The 14,925-nt window shown below is 32.9% G+C and overlaps 1 pseudogene; it reads left to right on the top strand.

The window, feature by feature from the left end:
• Positions 1 to 12,777: 12,777 nt before the first annotated feature.
• LOC141491874 (myosin light polypeptide 6-like) lies at positions 12,778 to 13,177 on the top strand (annotated as a pseudogene).
• Positions 13,178 to 14,925: the final 1,748 nt, after the last annotated feature.

The following is a 14,925-nucleotide window of genomic DNA, read 5'->3' as shown; positions in this document are numbered from 1 at the left end:
CGACTCCTACAATGTCAAAATCAAGTAATGGACTAGGAAAATCAGCAAATAGAAAAAAAAAAATCTGACTATAGAAAATGTTATGGTGACAAAGAACTTTAAAACTTCCCTGATGAAAAGACCAGAGCTGAAAATTTGATTTTCAGATCCGAAATATAAAAGAAATAGAAAAAAGATAGTAACAAAAGTGAAATCGCAAGGGAGTTCCTAAGATTCAGTAGTTTACATTCCTGCATGGGAAGATGATATTTTGATCTCATAAATACTTTCTTCTTATTAACATAGTTGAAAACTACATATGTGTGTGTGTGTGTGTCTGTGTGTGTTGTGTGTGTTTATGCATCTGTGTATGTATGTTTATATACAGAGAGAGAGCAGGATTAAGTTGAATATGAAAGGTATCTCAAATTATAAAATTGAAAAAAGGTAGTTGAGGAATATACTGGGAGAAAAGGAGAGGTAGGAAGGGGTAAATTTTCTCACATAATAGAGGCAAAAAAACTGTTACGTGTAGGTTAAAAAGGGAGAGGTAAGAATCAGCTAATGAACATTACTCTCATCAGAAATGACTCAAAGATTAATTGAAAAGAAAAATCAAACTTACTGTATAGGAAAATAGAATGGGAGGAAGAAAAAAGAATAGGTGGTGACAGAAGGGAGGAAATAATGGAGGGGTAATTTTGAAGAGGATCAAAAGGAAAGGAGAAAAAAGAATAAATTAAATGAGGGAGAAACAGGATAGAAGAAAATAAAGTTAGGTACTGTAAACTTGTAAAAACAAGTTTCTCTGTTAAAGGCCTCATTTACATATCTATAGAGAATTGAGTCAAAATTGTAAAAAGAAAAACCACTTTCCAGTCAATAAATGATTAAATAATATTGAGTTTTCAGAGGAAGTAATCAAAGTTATCTATTGTATTTGAAAATAATGTTTTCATTCACTCAAGTGGAGAGTTCCAAATTAAAACAGTTTTGAGATAATACCTCATACTTATTAGATTGACTTTATAGAATAGAAATGAAAAATGAGAAATATAGGCTTGGATATTGGAAAAATGAAGCGTTAATTTATTGTTGGTGGAGTTGTGAACTAACTCAACCATTCAGTGGAGCAATTTGAAACTTTGCCCAATATGCTATAAAACCATGCATACCCTTTCATCTAGAAATACCATCGTATTCAAAAAGAGATTAAAAAGTAAAAATAAAATGGACATCTTACAACAATATTTATAGCAACTCCTTTTTGGTTCCAAAGATTTGGAAATTGAGGGAATGCTCATTAATTGGGGAATAAGTGAAAAAATTATGGTATGTGATTATGATGGAATTCTATTGTGGTATAAGAAATGATGAGCAGGATTCTTTCAGGAAAATAAGGAAAGACATATGGACTAATGTACAGTGAAATGTGTGATGTACAAAGTAATATTAATTTTTGCAAGATGACGAGCTTCCTTTTTCTTGAGGTTTTCATCTTTTTCTTTCACACTATGAGTAATGTGAGAATATGCTTTCCAAGTCTAAATATGTATAACATGCTTAGTCTATAACAAATTGTTTGCCTTCTAAATGAGGGAATGGGGAAGGAATAAGGAAAATAATTTGGAATTCAAAGTTTTTAAAGCAAATGTCAAAAAGTTGTATATATGTGCTTGGCAAAAAATAAAATATTAAAAAAAATTAACACAATATTAAATTTTATATATAAAATAGTACAGTATTTTGCCCATGTAAGCAATTAATAATTTTGTTGGTTTTATTATTCATTTTAAATATCTGTTTATTAGTAAATAATCAATATTGATTTCAGTTTAGATGATTCTCTTATAGCAGTATTGTATGGTCAACAGAATTCAAAACTCTGCTTCAGTAATGACCTTTGTTTACTACTAAAAACAAAACTCTCACTCTGTCTATATTGTCAGATGTCTTTGAAAAAAAGCACCTTGTGCTAAAATAGTCTTCAAAATACTATTTGAGAGCTTTTATTAGTTCAATTTGAACTTTCTCAAGATGATGGTCAGAATTATTTTAAATCTTAATAGTCCTTTGATTGCCCAGGCAAAAACATAATCATGACTGACTTTTGCCTGACTTCAACCTTTAAGTCAGGGACATAATTTACCATGAATTCTTTAGACCTTAGAATGATGTGCATGGAATTGAAAAGAACTTGCTATTTATTTAAATATTATGAATGTGTATGAAAAACTCAGAATAGTCACAGCAATGTTAAAGGGATTATTGATCCTTTCTGTTTTATCTAAAATATTTCCCTTAAGTTTGGAGAGAGGCAAAGAATAATGAGATTAATAATTGCATAATCAATAACAATAGTGCTTTGATAACAATGCTAATAAATTTCCCCTAGAATTGTGTAGTGAACTGCTACTTAGAGTTATTAGACTGTAATGATAAATTAGATTTCCAAATCTCTTTTATTCAAGAATGGGTCCATGAAAAAGGAGCTAATAGGAGAGGCAGTTTCTCCAACCAGACTTCATTCTGGATAACTCTATGGCAGGACCATTATTAGTTCTTTCTGGTAGGGGTGGTATGTCAGTGTAGAAGGTAGAGGTAGCCTAAATGTTGCAGTCAGAGATATAGATCAGTATAAAAGAAGGAAGAAAAAAGACCATTGCTTCAGACCCTCAGCTTTGAGTTAGCCTCCTATGAATATTCTGTCATAATAACCATTCATTTATTTACTCTTCTCATTTCTCCAGTTAATGCTTTGCAACAATTGATAGTATAAGAAAAACCTCAATGGGATCCAGGATCCCAGCAGTGACTCATTCTAATGTTGCTAACTGAAACCACAAATATTTAGTTTAGTAGCTTAAAGGTCAGCTAGTGTGGTTCATGAATGTTTTTTTGAAAGTTATATATGCCCACATAAGTTGTCTAAAATGTGGCTGATTAGAATTGTGAATGCACATCTTTGAAGCTGACCTCACCCTGTCCAAAGGAGACTGCAATTTCCTTCTTGAACAAAGACATATTTTTGTTTTTAATTGCCTATCTCCAAGAGGAGTGTCAATCTACTACAGTATTTATCTGCTGCCTGAAATATTTTCTTAGGGTACAACGTATTTAGAACAAATATTATTTTCTAGATTTCTTGCCCTTAGGAGAAAGGTGGCCCTTAGCTCATACCTTACTGACTTGAGTTCTTTTTACCAAACACTGGTTCCACAAAAGGTAAAGAAAAAGAGAGGGTAGTATGCAAACTCATTTAGTCAAGTAAAATAGCAAACAGGCATTTGAGAAGAACTACATATTAAGATATATGGAAAACTAAAATAAAATAAAAAATGAAAAAAAGATAATTGTAAAAAATATAAAAGAGTCAATGAACTTGATGTGAAAGAGACATTATTTCAAAATAAGAGAGAGGTTCTGATTTCATCTAAAAGGACTGTCTCTGATATATATATATATGGAGGCAAAGTAGCAATCAGGGATATCCTCAGGATCTAGTTTCCTTTGCATGCCTGCAGTTTCCAAAATCTTTTTTTATTTTTAAAATATCTGAAGCCACAAGTTTTTTTCTTTCTCTGTCAGAAACTCCACTTCTCATACAGGCTAGCAGCATGTTCCCAAATGAATATTCCTTCACCATTCTGAAGTCAAATTAAGAATTGTATCTCTTTTCACAAAGAGTGCAGTACACATAAACAGACTACTTGAGTGGAAGCCAGATGATACTAGTAACATCTTAATTTTGCAGAAAGGAACACAGAAATCCAGAAGAGGAAGGAATTTTCTCTGGACAACACAATATATAACTAGCAAAAAGACAGAATTCAAAGTAGATTCTTTCAACTTAAAATGCATAAAACTTTGTTAAAATGCACACATGGGCATATATATATATATATATATATATATACATGCAAAGTTATTGTGATTCAAACTATTTGTGTCTCTACATGTGTGTGCACTGATATACAAATGTTTAATTTGTATGTGTTTATACAAAAAGGTAAGGTTAATGAATATAGATAAACTTTTTGCTTGTATTTCAATGTATACATGAATATGTACACACACATATCCACATGTGTATGTTTATGGATATGAATCTATGCTCAATTATGTTAATTTGTACATATATATATATTTGTGAATATATAAGCATATGTTTGGTAGTTGCAGAGGGGAAGGCAAAGGAATCTTGGAGAATGGATAAAAGTGTATCTCTTGAACAAATGGGTTTTGAGCTGAGTGGAAAGTCATTAAAGTGAGAGGATGAAACATTCCACATAAATTGAAGAATCTATTCAATGGCATGTAATTGGGAGTTAGAATACCATATGGGGAGGAACAGGATAATGACTATATCATTGGCTCTCAAAGTATATTCCAAGGACCCCTCCAAACTAATTTTGTAGTAATACAAAGACATTTTGATTTCTAAAAATACCAAAATATAATTCACGCAAAAACTTGAGAGGTGGGATGTACTAAACAATTTCTAATGTTGTCCTAGACCAAAATGTTTGAGAACCACTACTAGACTGATTCTGTTACTTACTCATTATCCCAAAGTGTAAAGGCCACTCAATTTGTTCCCTTTTTTCAAACCTGGACAAGTTCTCCCTTCTTTTTAGAAGAATTGTGTCCTTCAATATCTAGGACTATAATCATACTCCTTATTAGTGTTGAGGTTAACCTGAACCTGGATTCATTTTAGCTCACTAGCTAAGTAAAATGATCCACCAGTCTCAGCCTCCCCAGGACTATTGTCACCATGCTGAAGAATGAAGTTTCCTTTTTCTAAAAAATTTGCAATTTAAATTAAATTTTCATTGTTGATAAAAAAATCTTAAGCTTTCAATCCTTTTAATAATATAAGTAATGTCCTTTAAAATTGAATAGTTATTAAAATTATTATTATCATTATTATGAAAATTATTGAAATTCCATTTGGGGCATACCCTAATGAAATGGGTACCCATGCTTCTTTGTACTCTTCTTCTGAAATCTATTAAATACAAGTCAGCTCCAATATCTTGTCCCCATGAAGTAAATTCTAATTTGTATTTGGCTCCTAAAACCCTTCACAGTGTGACTTGATTCTTTCAGACTTCTTACATTTTACTTTCTTGACTTCAAACTCTTAAACTTCAGCAGTAGTGGACTTTTTGCTATATCTCTAAAACATAATTTATACTCCAGACTCTCTTTGCAGTAGCTTCAGTCCCTGGACACCTGGAATGTTTTTCCTCAATTATACTTCCTGCCTTCTCTGGATTTCTTTTAAGATTCAGCTTTAAGATTCTGACTTTCTGGAAAAGGCTTTTCTCAGAGTTCCTTGCCTTGCCCAATTTCTAGTACTTAGTCTCCAACATTAGTTTCCCTTTTCACTGATATATCTTCTAGGAATGCTTTTTTAAAATGTCTCATCCATTAGTATGAGGGTAGAATCTGTGTTTTTTATAATTAATAATATATAATATAATAAATAATAATAATAATATATAATTAGTGACTAATATATAGTAAGTACTTCATAAATGCTTATAGCTTGATTCCAAAACAAAAACAAAACAGTCCACTGAGTTTCCTTCCTTTTTGTTCTTCTATAACAGTCAGGCCAATCTTCAAATAATGAACTAGCATATGTCAGCATTGAGTCTGGTTTCTGTTATCCCTAGATAATCACCACTGCATTAATAAAAGAAGAAAAAGAGAAAAATTCATTTAGCAAAGGCAAAATATGCTCATTACCAGTTCCTAAAAGAGGAGGAGCAAGGGAAGAACAGAGTGCTGGCTCATTTAGATTATTTGAACTTGAACAATTTAAAGAGTAAAGAAATTTCAAAGATGACTTTTTTGGTCATTTAATTGATTGGTAAGTGACTATTACTCATCATTGAAAGATATTTTCAGAAGTATATATATTCAGTTATTTTTCAGTCATGTCTGACTATTCATAATTTCATTTGGAGTTTTCTTTGGTAAAATATAACAAAAGCATCTTGTAATTTCCTTCTCTAGTTCATTTTACAGATGAGGATACTGAGACAAACAGGCTGAAGTGACGTAACCAGGGTCATGCAATAAGTAAGTATAGGAGACCAAATTTGAAATCAGGAAGAGGAGTCTTCCTGACTCTTTTTGACTCCAGGACTTATGTTCTATCCGCTGTACCAACTAGTTTACCATCAGAAGTATAGTAATAATCAATCAAACAACAAATATTGAGCAAGAACCTTATTTATGCTAAATACTGTATTAATCATTGAGGATGCACAAATAAAATGTTATCAACACTTGACCAAAATAAGATTACAATCTATTGCTGTTGGGAATGATGAATGAAGGATCTGGGGTTACAACATGGTAATTAACATTTATATGTAAAATAGAAAACAATTGTTGGATGATCAAGTAGGGAATTAAAGCCTGAGAAGATCAGGATATAACTTGGTCTGGAAAGAATAGTTTAAATAGTATTTTTGAGGGACCAACAGTGGGAGGATATTGCTACAAACAGATAGTTCTAGGGTGCTACCCCAACTTATACCTAAGCAAGGAGATTACAAAGAGTAGTCCATTTGAATCATGACCAGGAAGTCTAGTTCTTTTGAAATTTGAGAGGAATGATCAGATTGGCAGCATCTAGGGAGGAATGTATCAATCACACTTTAATAAGATTTAAAGAGAGACAGAAAGTACTGGAAAATGTAGGAAAGAATGAAGAATTAGGCAGAAGAAGAAGGTAGAAGATGTAGAGAAGGGGAGGGGGGAAGGGGGTACATAGAATCATCTAAATAATTTGGATCAACATTGGTAGAACCTGTAGTATGGACCCTTGGCCAGATGAAGTAGTATTCAAGAAGGAGAATGTCAGAGTCCCAATTTTATGATTCTAGTAAGAGATGGATGACTTAACCCTTATGCATAGCCCCTTTGGGTTAACTCATTAACATTTCAATATCATCTTAAAGTTAACAGTGCCAACTTAGATTTCTTAATTTATATAGTATCTTTTCTGACTTTACTGTTTATGACTGGCACTTATCTGCTACTTCTAACCTAGGCGTCTGTTACATTGGAGTCAACTTGTTTCCCCTTATTTAGCACAAAACCTACGGATGGGATTTTATATTAAAAGTCAGATTTTGCAAGTGACTTCCATGTACCTCTTCATAATCTTAAATCCTATTCTTATTTAATAACTTGCACAGGACACTAATAAACTTACTCTATGAAGTGGTACATTGTTTGGAGGAAACACAAGAGTATTTCAATACCTCTGCTTTGTATTTGTGTACTTAATCATGCTGTGGTTGGGAGATTAAACTAGTTATCTTCTGTCATCCCTTTCAGTATTATCACTTTGATACAATAGAAAGGCAATCATAGGTTTTCTGTGATTAAAACAAAGAAAGAAACAAATGTCAGTTGTATCACAATTCTACTGAATGGAGTTTAGTCTTCCTAGTTGAAAATTCAACCTGGGTTTCCCCTTCATAAGTCTTTGGTATAAAGATATTGTGTGGTAGACATAGCTCTAGGGCTAATATATCCTTTCTATGCTATTTTTAATCAATATTCAAACCTTGCATAAGGTGTGTCAATTTGTGTTTTTCCACTGATCTGAAAAAGAATCTGTTCATATGGAGTCATGTAGATTTTTTGATGCTCAGAATCAATAGTAGAGGAATCAAATTACAGAAATTATTCAGGGATGGAGGTCAAGAATTGTTTACCAGAGGATTTGTGGCTAGTAAAATGAAAACAAACAAACAATACAGGCAGAACTGATGAATCTTAGAAAAGTGTCTCCACAAGTCTCAGTTAAAACAATGAATATGAGGTTTCCTACCTGATTGTAGTCTGAATCTTACTTCTCCTTGTCAGGTAAAGTACATTTTCCATTTAGAGAAGTTTTAAAAATATATTTTACCAGTTCAATATTCAATAAATAGAGATATTGTCTCTAAGAGTACCTTTCTAAAGTTTTAATCATTTTCAAGGATTCCTCCCAAGAAGGTCTGTGGTTCTGCTAAATAGCTTTGTCATAGATTGTCTCCCCATTTTAACGACCTAACAACAGAGTCCTTCTAACTGTTTAAAGATAAACCAATTTTAAGCACTTAACTGGTAGCCAGTTAATAAGCAAGGAAAAATTCATGCATAATTTAGTAATGTTGATTCTTTTGATGCAAGTGAAACCTCCAGTGAAGAAACAAAATCCACTGTTGACCATTTCTTTCTAGGACCACAGAGTGCCATACATCCCTACTATAGTATCGTTGGGGAACACTATGATTGATCATAGCTTGGGAAAGTGGATTGTCATTGAGGTGCAATTGATCATATTCCCTCTGACAATTAAGGAGTGTTAATTGTTTTATGGGACTTAACTGCCTCTTTTAATCTTGGCCAGAAAATCAGAATCTCTCAAATCAGAACCAGACAATTACTCATCCACTCATAGGAGATTAAATCACCTCTAAATATACAGACAGGAAAGGATTTATCTTTGAATGATTTTTACAAACAACATGTTATCCCAGGTTAAAATGGTTGAGGCATATAAAAACAGACAAATGTGCTAGGGTCAAGTTGGAGGAACTTAGCAGTACTCCATTTCAATTATTCTTTAAGGCAATTTGGACTAGGAAAGACTACATTTATGACTAAGATGAGTTCATGCTGATATTATAAAAATCAGCCCAACATAAAATCAATTTACATTGTAAAACCAATACAGTAGAAATTGAAGATATTTTGGGGACTTAAGAAATATTAAAAGGGGGGGCAGCTAGGTGGCATATTAGATAAAGCACCAGTCCTGGAGTCAGGAGTACCTGGGTTCAAATCCGGGCTCAGACATTTAATAATTACCTAGCTTTGTGGCCTTGGACAAGCCACTTAACCCCATTTGCCTTGTAAAAAAAAAAAAAAAACTAAAAAAAGGAAATATTAAAAGGGTGGATTAGATCAAAGTTTGGAACAGATGGCAGAAAACATACTGTAGAAGAAAGAAAATGTAAGAAAGAAAAGGAGTATGACTATGAGGCATCATGGATGTGGAAAATGACTATGTAGCATGTTGAATTTGAAAGTCCAGGAGTTATATTTGGAAGCAAAAGATTTTCAAGTACTCTTTCCCTTCCCGTTGGGGGGGGGGGGGCTCCTTTAAATAGTTCTAGAAAATTCACATGAAGAAATCCTGATCAGGAAATGCAAGGGGAAAAAAATCATATTGTCTTTTTTTTTTTTGGTCAGTCAAATTGGAAAGAAAGAGAGAGAGGAACAGAGAGGTTTGCATAAAATAAGACCAGGTTATAGCCAGGATCCTCCTTTAATTAAGTTCTAGGAGAGAAAGGTTTTTTTTTTTTTATCCTGGCTAGAGTTACCATAGAGTCACTTAAACTTTAGCACAATTCAGTTCTGAATCATAGATACAAAATGGAATCAGGAGGGTACATGTATCCAGAGGTGACATTCTAGGATTTGAGAGGTCCTAGACCCTACATTATGTCTTGAGAGTAGCAAATTCGGTGGAGTTTCAGTTTTAACCTGAAGCCCAATCTGAAGCATGCAGCATAATAACCAGGCCAGGAATCACAGAACAAAGGGGTTTCTTTGACTCTACAACAAAATCTGTTTTCCATTTTACTAATAATGTCTGAATCCAACAACAGTTGAAATTACCAGGCTACAAATTGATTGTTCAGGCACTTAGCATGTTAGGAACTTGAAATGCTAAGCCCATGAGGGCAGCAATTAAACTTTGTCTTGGATTGGATCATGTGGGAACACTGAAACTTTAAGGCCCCAAATCTGAGTTGTACCTGAAATCCTGGAATTATTTGTCCTCTACTTTTGAAGGAGACAAATGACATCACTGGGTGATGTCTTGACTTGCTAGTGAATTGGATTTATTTATGTTATTAGTCTTGTTGTTTCTGAGTCACTAAAACTCTGAAGCAAGACAAAAGTCAGAATGACTGGAGATTGCCAAGAATGTAGTATGCAGACTTTGATGTCTTTGATATCTGACAAATTTTTCCACTGTATCTTGTTTCATGACCATAGAAACAAATTCTTTTCTTCTGCCTATTAGAGGAAGTCTTCACATGATTAAGGTAGACAACCTCCTAACTCACTGCTTGGGTTTGAAGACTATGGTTTACCTTTAACTTGTCTTAGTCTAGTATGCTGCCATGTTTTTGCTGTGGCTGTGGTTGCTGCATATACTACTACTTCATGGAGCCACAACTAAGAGTTGGGTGAAACATGGACACTAAAGGTGAATAAGCAGTCCTGAAAACAGTTTGGTAAGCCTTCACACCAGAGGTGCTAGTCTTTCTTTAAAACCTCATATTAAACCTGGAAAACAAAAGCAGGACAGGTCCAGATTTTCCCACAGGAAAATTCTGGTTCTAAGATAAAATCTTAAGTTAATGAATGTATGAACCCTTCATAAATTTCATATAAATATACATATACATATATATTCATATACATATATGTACATAGTTCTATATGTCTGTATATATGTATATACATATACATAGGGATACAAAAGACAAACCCAGAAGAGAATGACTGCCAAACATCTACAAGCAAAGCCTCAAAATAAAACACAGCTTAGGTACAAGTTAAATTTGAATTTCTAGAAGAAAGCAACAGTTGAAAATATATATTGTTTTGCTTTTGTTTGGTTTTTTTGCAAAGTAATGGAGTTAAGTGACTTGCTCAAGGTCTCACAGCTACTTAATTATTAAGTATCTGGGACTAAATTTGAATTCAGGTCCTCCTGACTCCAAGGTCAGTGCTCTATTGAAAAAAAAAAAGAAAAAATATTTTTAACAAAATGAAAAACTAGAAAAAAAAGAGAAAATAAATTATGTATGAAAAAAAGATAGGAAAAGGATTAATAGTTTGACACAAGAGATACAAACCCTTGTCTAAAAAACAAATAGCCTGGAATGTATAGAGTAAAATGAAAGCAAATAGCAAATTGAGAAAATAAGAAATACTAAAATACAAAAAAAATGACTAAACAGGAGAAAATGTAAGGTACTCCAGCAAAAACAATGTTAATTTGAACAAATAATTTAAAAATTACTTAAATATCAAGTCCCCAAAAAGAGTCAAGACACTATTTCAGGACATTTGAATGAAATTTCAAAATGTAAACAATCATAAACCATATTGACAAAGTCTACAATTTTCAAGTTTAAAAAGTTTTGCAAGGTATAACAAAGAATGCATTATCAAGGAAACACAGAAAGGCTCACATCATTTAGTAGTTATGAATATAAAGGAATATAAAGTTTGGATTATGATAATACAGAAGATAAAGGATATAAGCTGGCAATCAAGAATAAATGCTCAGTTAAAATGAATATAATCTTAGTTGGGAAAAATGGATATTTCATGAAACAGAGGATTTCCAATCATTACTGATGAAAAAGATTAGCACTGAGTAGGACATTTAAAGTAAAACTTAGCATCAAGAGAAGAATTAAAAAGGTAATTATGAAAAATGATAAGGGACTAAATAAAGATAAACTGTTTTTCATTCTAAAATGAGACCAGGATAAGTTTCCATTCTAAATTCCATCATCTTTAGGAAGTGTTATTAGACAGAAGGTCTGGAAATGACTGAAATTTATTTACTATGTTGAAAAAAATGTGGAAAAGAAGGATAAGAAGCATGTTCTATGGCAAGAAAAGGGGCAAAATATAAGGAAAATTACTTCACATAATGAAGACATACAAACTGAAATTTGTACAAACAAGACTGAAGATTTGTTATTGACACTTGAACTTGATTCTCAAATAATTGGTGAAAGGAAGGTTGCCCGTATGTGTGTGTGTGTGTGTGTGTGTGTGTGTGTGTGTGTGTGTACACAAATAGACCTGAGTACAAAAATTCCTTATAATTCAACAAAGAAATAAAAAGTGAAAGGGAGAAGGCCAAAGCAGAAATTGGAAGTCAGAGGTTAAATTAAAAGAGGGATTATTCTCAAGCAAAATAATTTCTAAATAGTGGTACACAAAAATATTTGTAGTTTTTTCTTTTTGTAGTAATATATTTTTGAATTGTACATCAATTGGGAATAGCTGAATAAGTTATGGAAAATAATTGTAACGGATTTATATCATGCCATAATAAACTTTGAAAAGGTTGTGCTTAAAGTTGGGAATTTTTATGTACAGATTAAGAGTAAAAAAAGTAGAAGTAATAGAACAACTTGTATAATGGTAAAATATTATAAAAAATCACTATAACATTTAGGAACACTGAAAAACATGATTTCAGAGGTGTGAACATAAATCATTAATATATGTAAATACATTTATACATGCAGACAGAAAAATGTATATTTATCTGTATATAGATACACACGTGTATACACTAAAGTATAAAACTTTGTTGTTATTGACAATTCAAATTGGTAATGGTTATGTTTTACTCTCTTTTGACTTTCTCAATTAGGGAGGAAGGAAAAATAGGGCTTGTTTTTAAAAATTAAAAAGTAACAAAGCAACACAGAATTCTAGTGTTCCAGGGTCAGGAGAAAACTTTTCCTGTTGCTATCATTTAAAGTTTCTTGAAAAAAATAAACTCATTAAGAGGAAGATGAATGCAAGTTGTGTTTTGGCTTGCCAGAAGATAGCTTAAATGGATGCACAGATAAGACAGAACAAAAGTCAAAGTGAAATGTTTATTAAAAAGAAACAGAACAGAGAAGCAACAGCAAAAGCAGCAGAAGCAATAGGAGTGAGCTGCAGGCTAAGATGTATGACTTCATGAAGGATCAGAATGCAGAGTTCAAGGCAGCCTTCCAGTTGTTCGACCAAGCATGATGCCAGACCTAGGCAAGAACCCTACCAATGCTGAGGTTCTCAAGGTTTTAGGAATTCCAAGAGTGATGAGATGAACATGAAGGCAATTGGACTTTGAACACTTTCTTCCAATGTTGCCAATGATAGCAAAACATAGGAAGACTACGGTGAGGGGCTCCAGGTATTTGCTAAGAAAGGGAATGATACAGTCATGGGGGCTGAAATTCGACATGTCCTCATCACCCTGGGTGAAATGACAGAAGAAGAACTGGAAATTTTGGTAGCGGGGCATGAGAACAGCAACAGTTGCATCAACTATGAATAACTAGTGCAGATGATGTTGAATGGCTGAGAACAACTTCCCTTTCCACAAAGAATTTGCTATTTTTCTCAGTGTGAAGCTCCTGAAACAATTAATAACATTTTTTCAGGTTCACCAGGATCCTTACTTTCCATTCCCACTATTTGTCCTCTTTGGTCTATTCACTCTCTGCTTTCAACAAATAAACTTGCTATCTGCTCCGTAAAAAAAAAAAAAAAAAGAAGAAGAAGAAATTTTCCATGTGTTAATGTTTTACATAACCTGTTCAAGGATAGAAATGGGAGGTATGAATTAATACCTTTTTTTTGTCATTTTCAGAGTTTGTATATATATATGTATATATATATATATGTACATGTAAACATACACATAAATATACCCTTTGATTTCTTAATTCACATGTGTATGTATCACTACTATCTTTCTAGAATAACAAGGCTTATACCTTATGAAAACATATCAGTTTCATATTAAATATAAGTTAAAGTGTTTTTATTGTTTTTAATTTTATTTATTTAGTTAGTTAGTTTTTGCAAGGCAATGGGGTTACGTGGCTTGCCCAAGGCCACATGGCTAGGTATTTATTAAGTGTCTGACGCCAGATTTGAACTCAGGTACTCCTGACTCCAAGGCCAGTGCTCTATCCAATGTGCCACCTAGCTGCCCCTAAAGTGTTTTTATATCCTTCTCTCCCTAAGGCAAGAGTTTTATAATGTGAGCATATGATCTCATTTCAAGGCATACATATATTTCCCAGTATAAGAAAACACCAAAACATATAATATTAAATATGTACTATGTACACCTTTTTGCTATGATTGCATTAAGAACCTGAAAATTTTTTGAAAATTTGAGAATGAAGAATTGAGAATAATAATCTCCACTCTAGTGGAATTCAATCAGTCTGACCTAAAATTTTAGGAATTTTGGACTCAGGTTAGGTTACTTGCCCTTGGGTCACACAATTAATATCAGAGGAAGACTTGTACTCAAGTTGTCTTGATATCAAATGCAGCATTGTCTCCATTATGTCATATATGCTGCTTTTCTGGCATATGATTGTTGAGATAGAAAGAGATGATAGTCATGATCATGATGATTAACTGATTTAAAGAAAAGAGGTATGATTGCAATTCAATGAATAAATATTTCTTAAAGATCTATTTTGTGCAATGTGCTGAGTTAAGCACTAGGGTACAAAAATTTAAAAAATGGAATATTCCCCAGAATTGAGGAATTTCTTAATTTTGTAAAGAATTAATTACTTTATTAATGAATTTTTTCTTGTTGTACAATAATTAGATCAGATTCCAATTCTTTTCCTTAATTTTACTCAGAATGAGTTAACTAGGACATAAAACTTTCCATTGTTAGTCACGTAATACTGAAGTAGAGGAAATATTAGACAGAGAAATATGATTTATAATTGTCAATCTATACTCCCATCCTGTTGTTCAAGTTACTAAGTACCTTGCTCCTACCTGAAATCCTATCAACAAAATAATGTTGCTTGTTTGAGTGTGAAAGGATTAAGTCTTTGTGGTACCACCCTTCACTTACAATTTTTTAATTAACTCATTTGTGCTGCTAGAGCTAGGAGCCCCCACCTATGTCTCCCTCCATTCTCCTTTTAAAACTCTTTTACTCCTCAGTTGAGCTGGGGATGCAGGATTCCCCCAACTCTCTGGCTTATATACTTTTCCTTACTAATCAGCCTCTCAGAGAAGTTTAGTTCTAGGTAGTTCTTTTCTTTAGCTTCCTTGCTTGCTAAGGAATCA

This window comes from Macrotis lagotis, chromosome 6 (assembly GCF_037893015.1).
Source record: "Macrotis lagotis isolate mMagLag1 chromosome 6, bilby.v1.9.chrom.fasta, whole genome shotgun sequence".
Classification (NCBI taxonomy): Eukaryota; Metazoa; Chordata; class Mammalia; order Peramelemorphia; family Peramelidae; genus Macrotis; species Macrotis lagotis.
The sequence above is the reverse complement of the archived record's forward strand: the minus strand, read 5'-3'. Positions and strand labels throughout refer to the sequence as shown.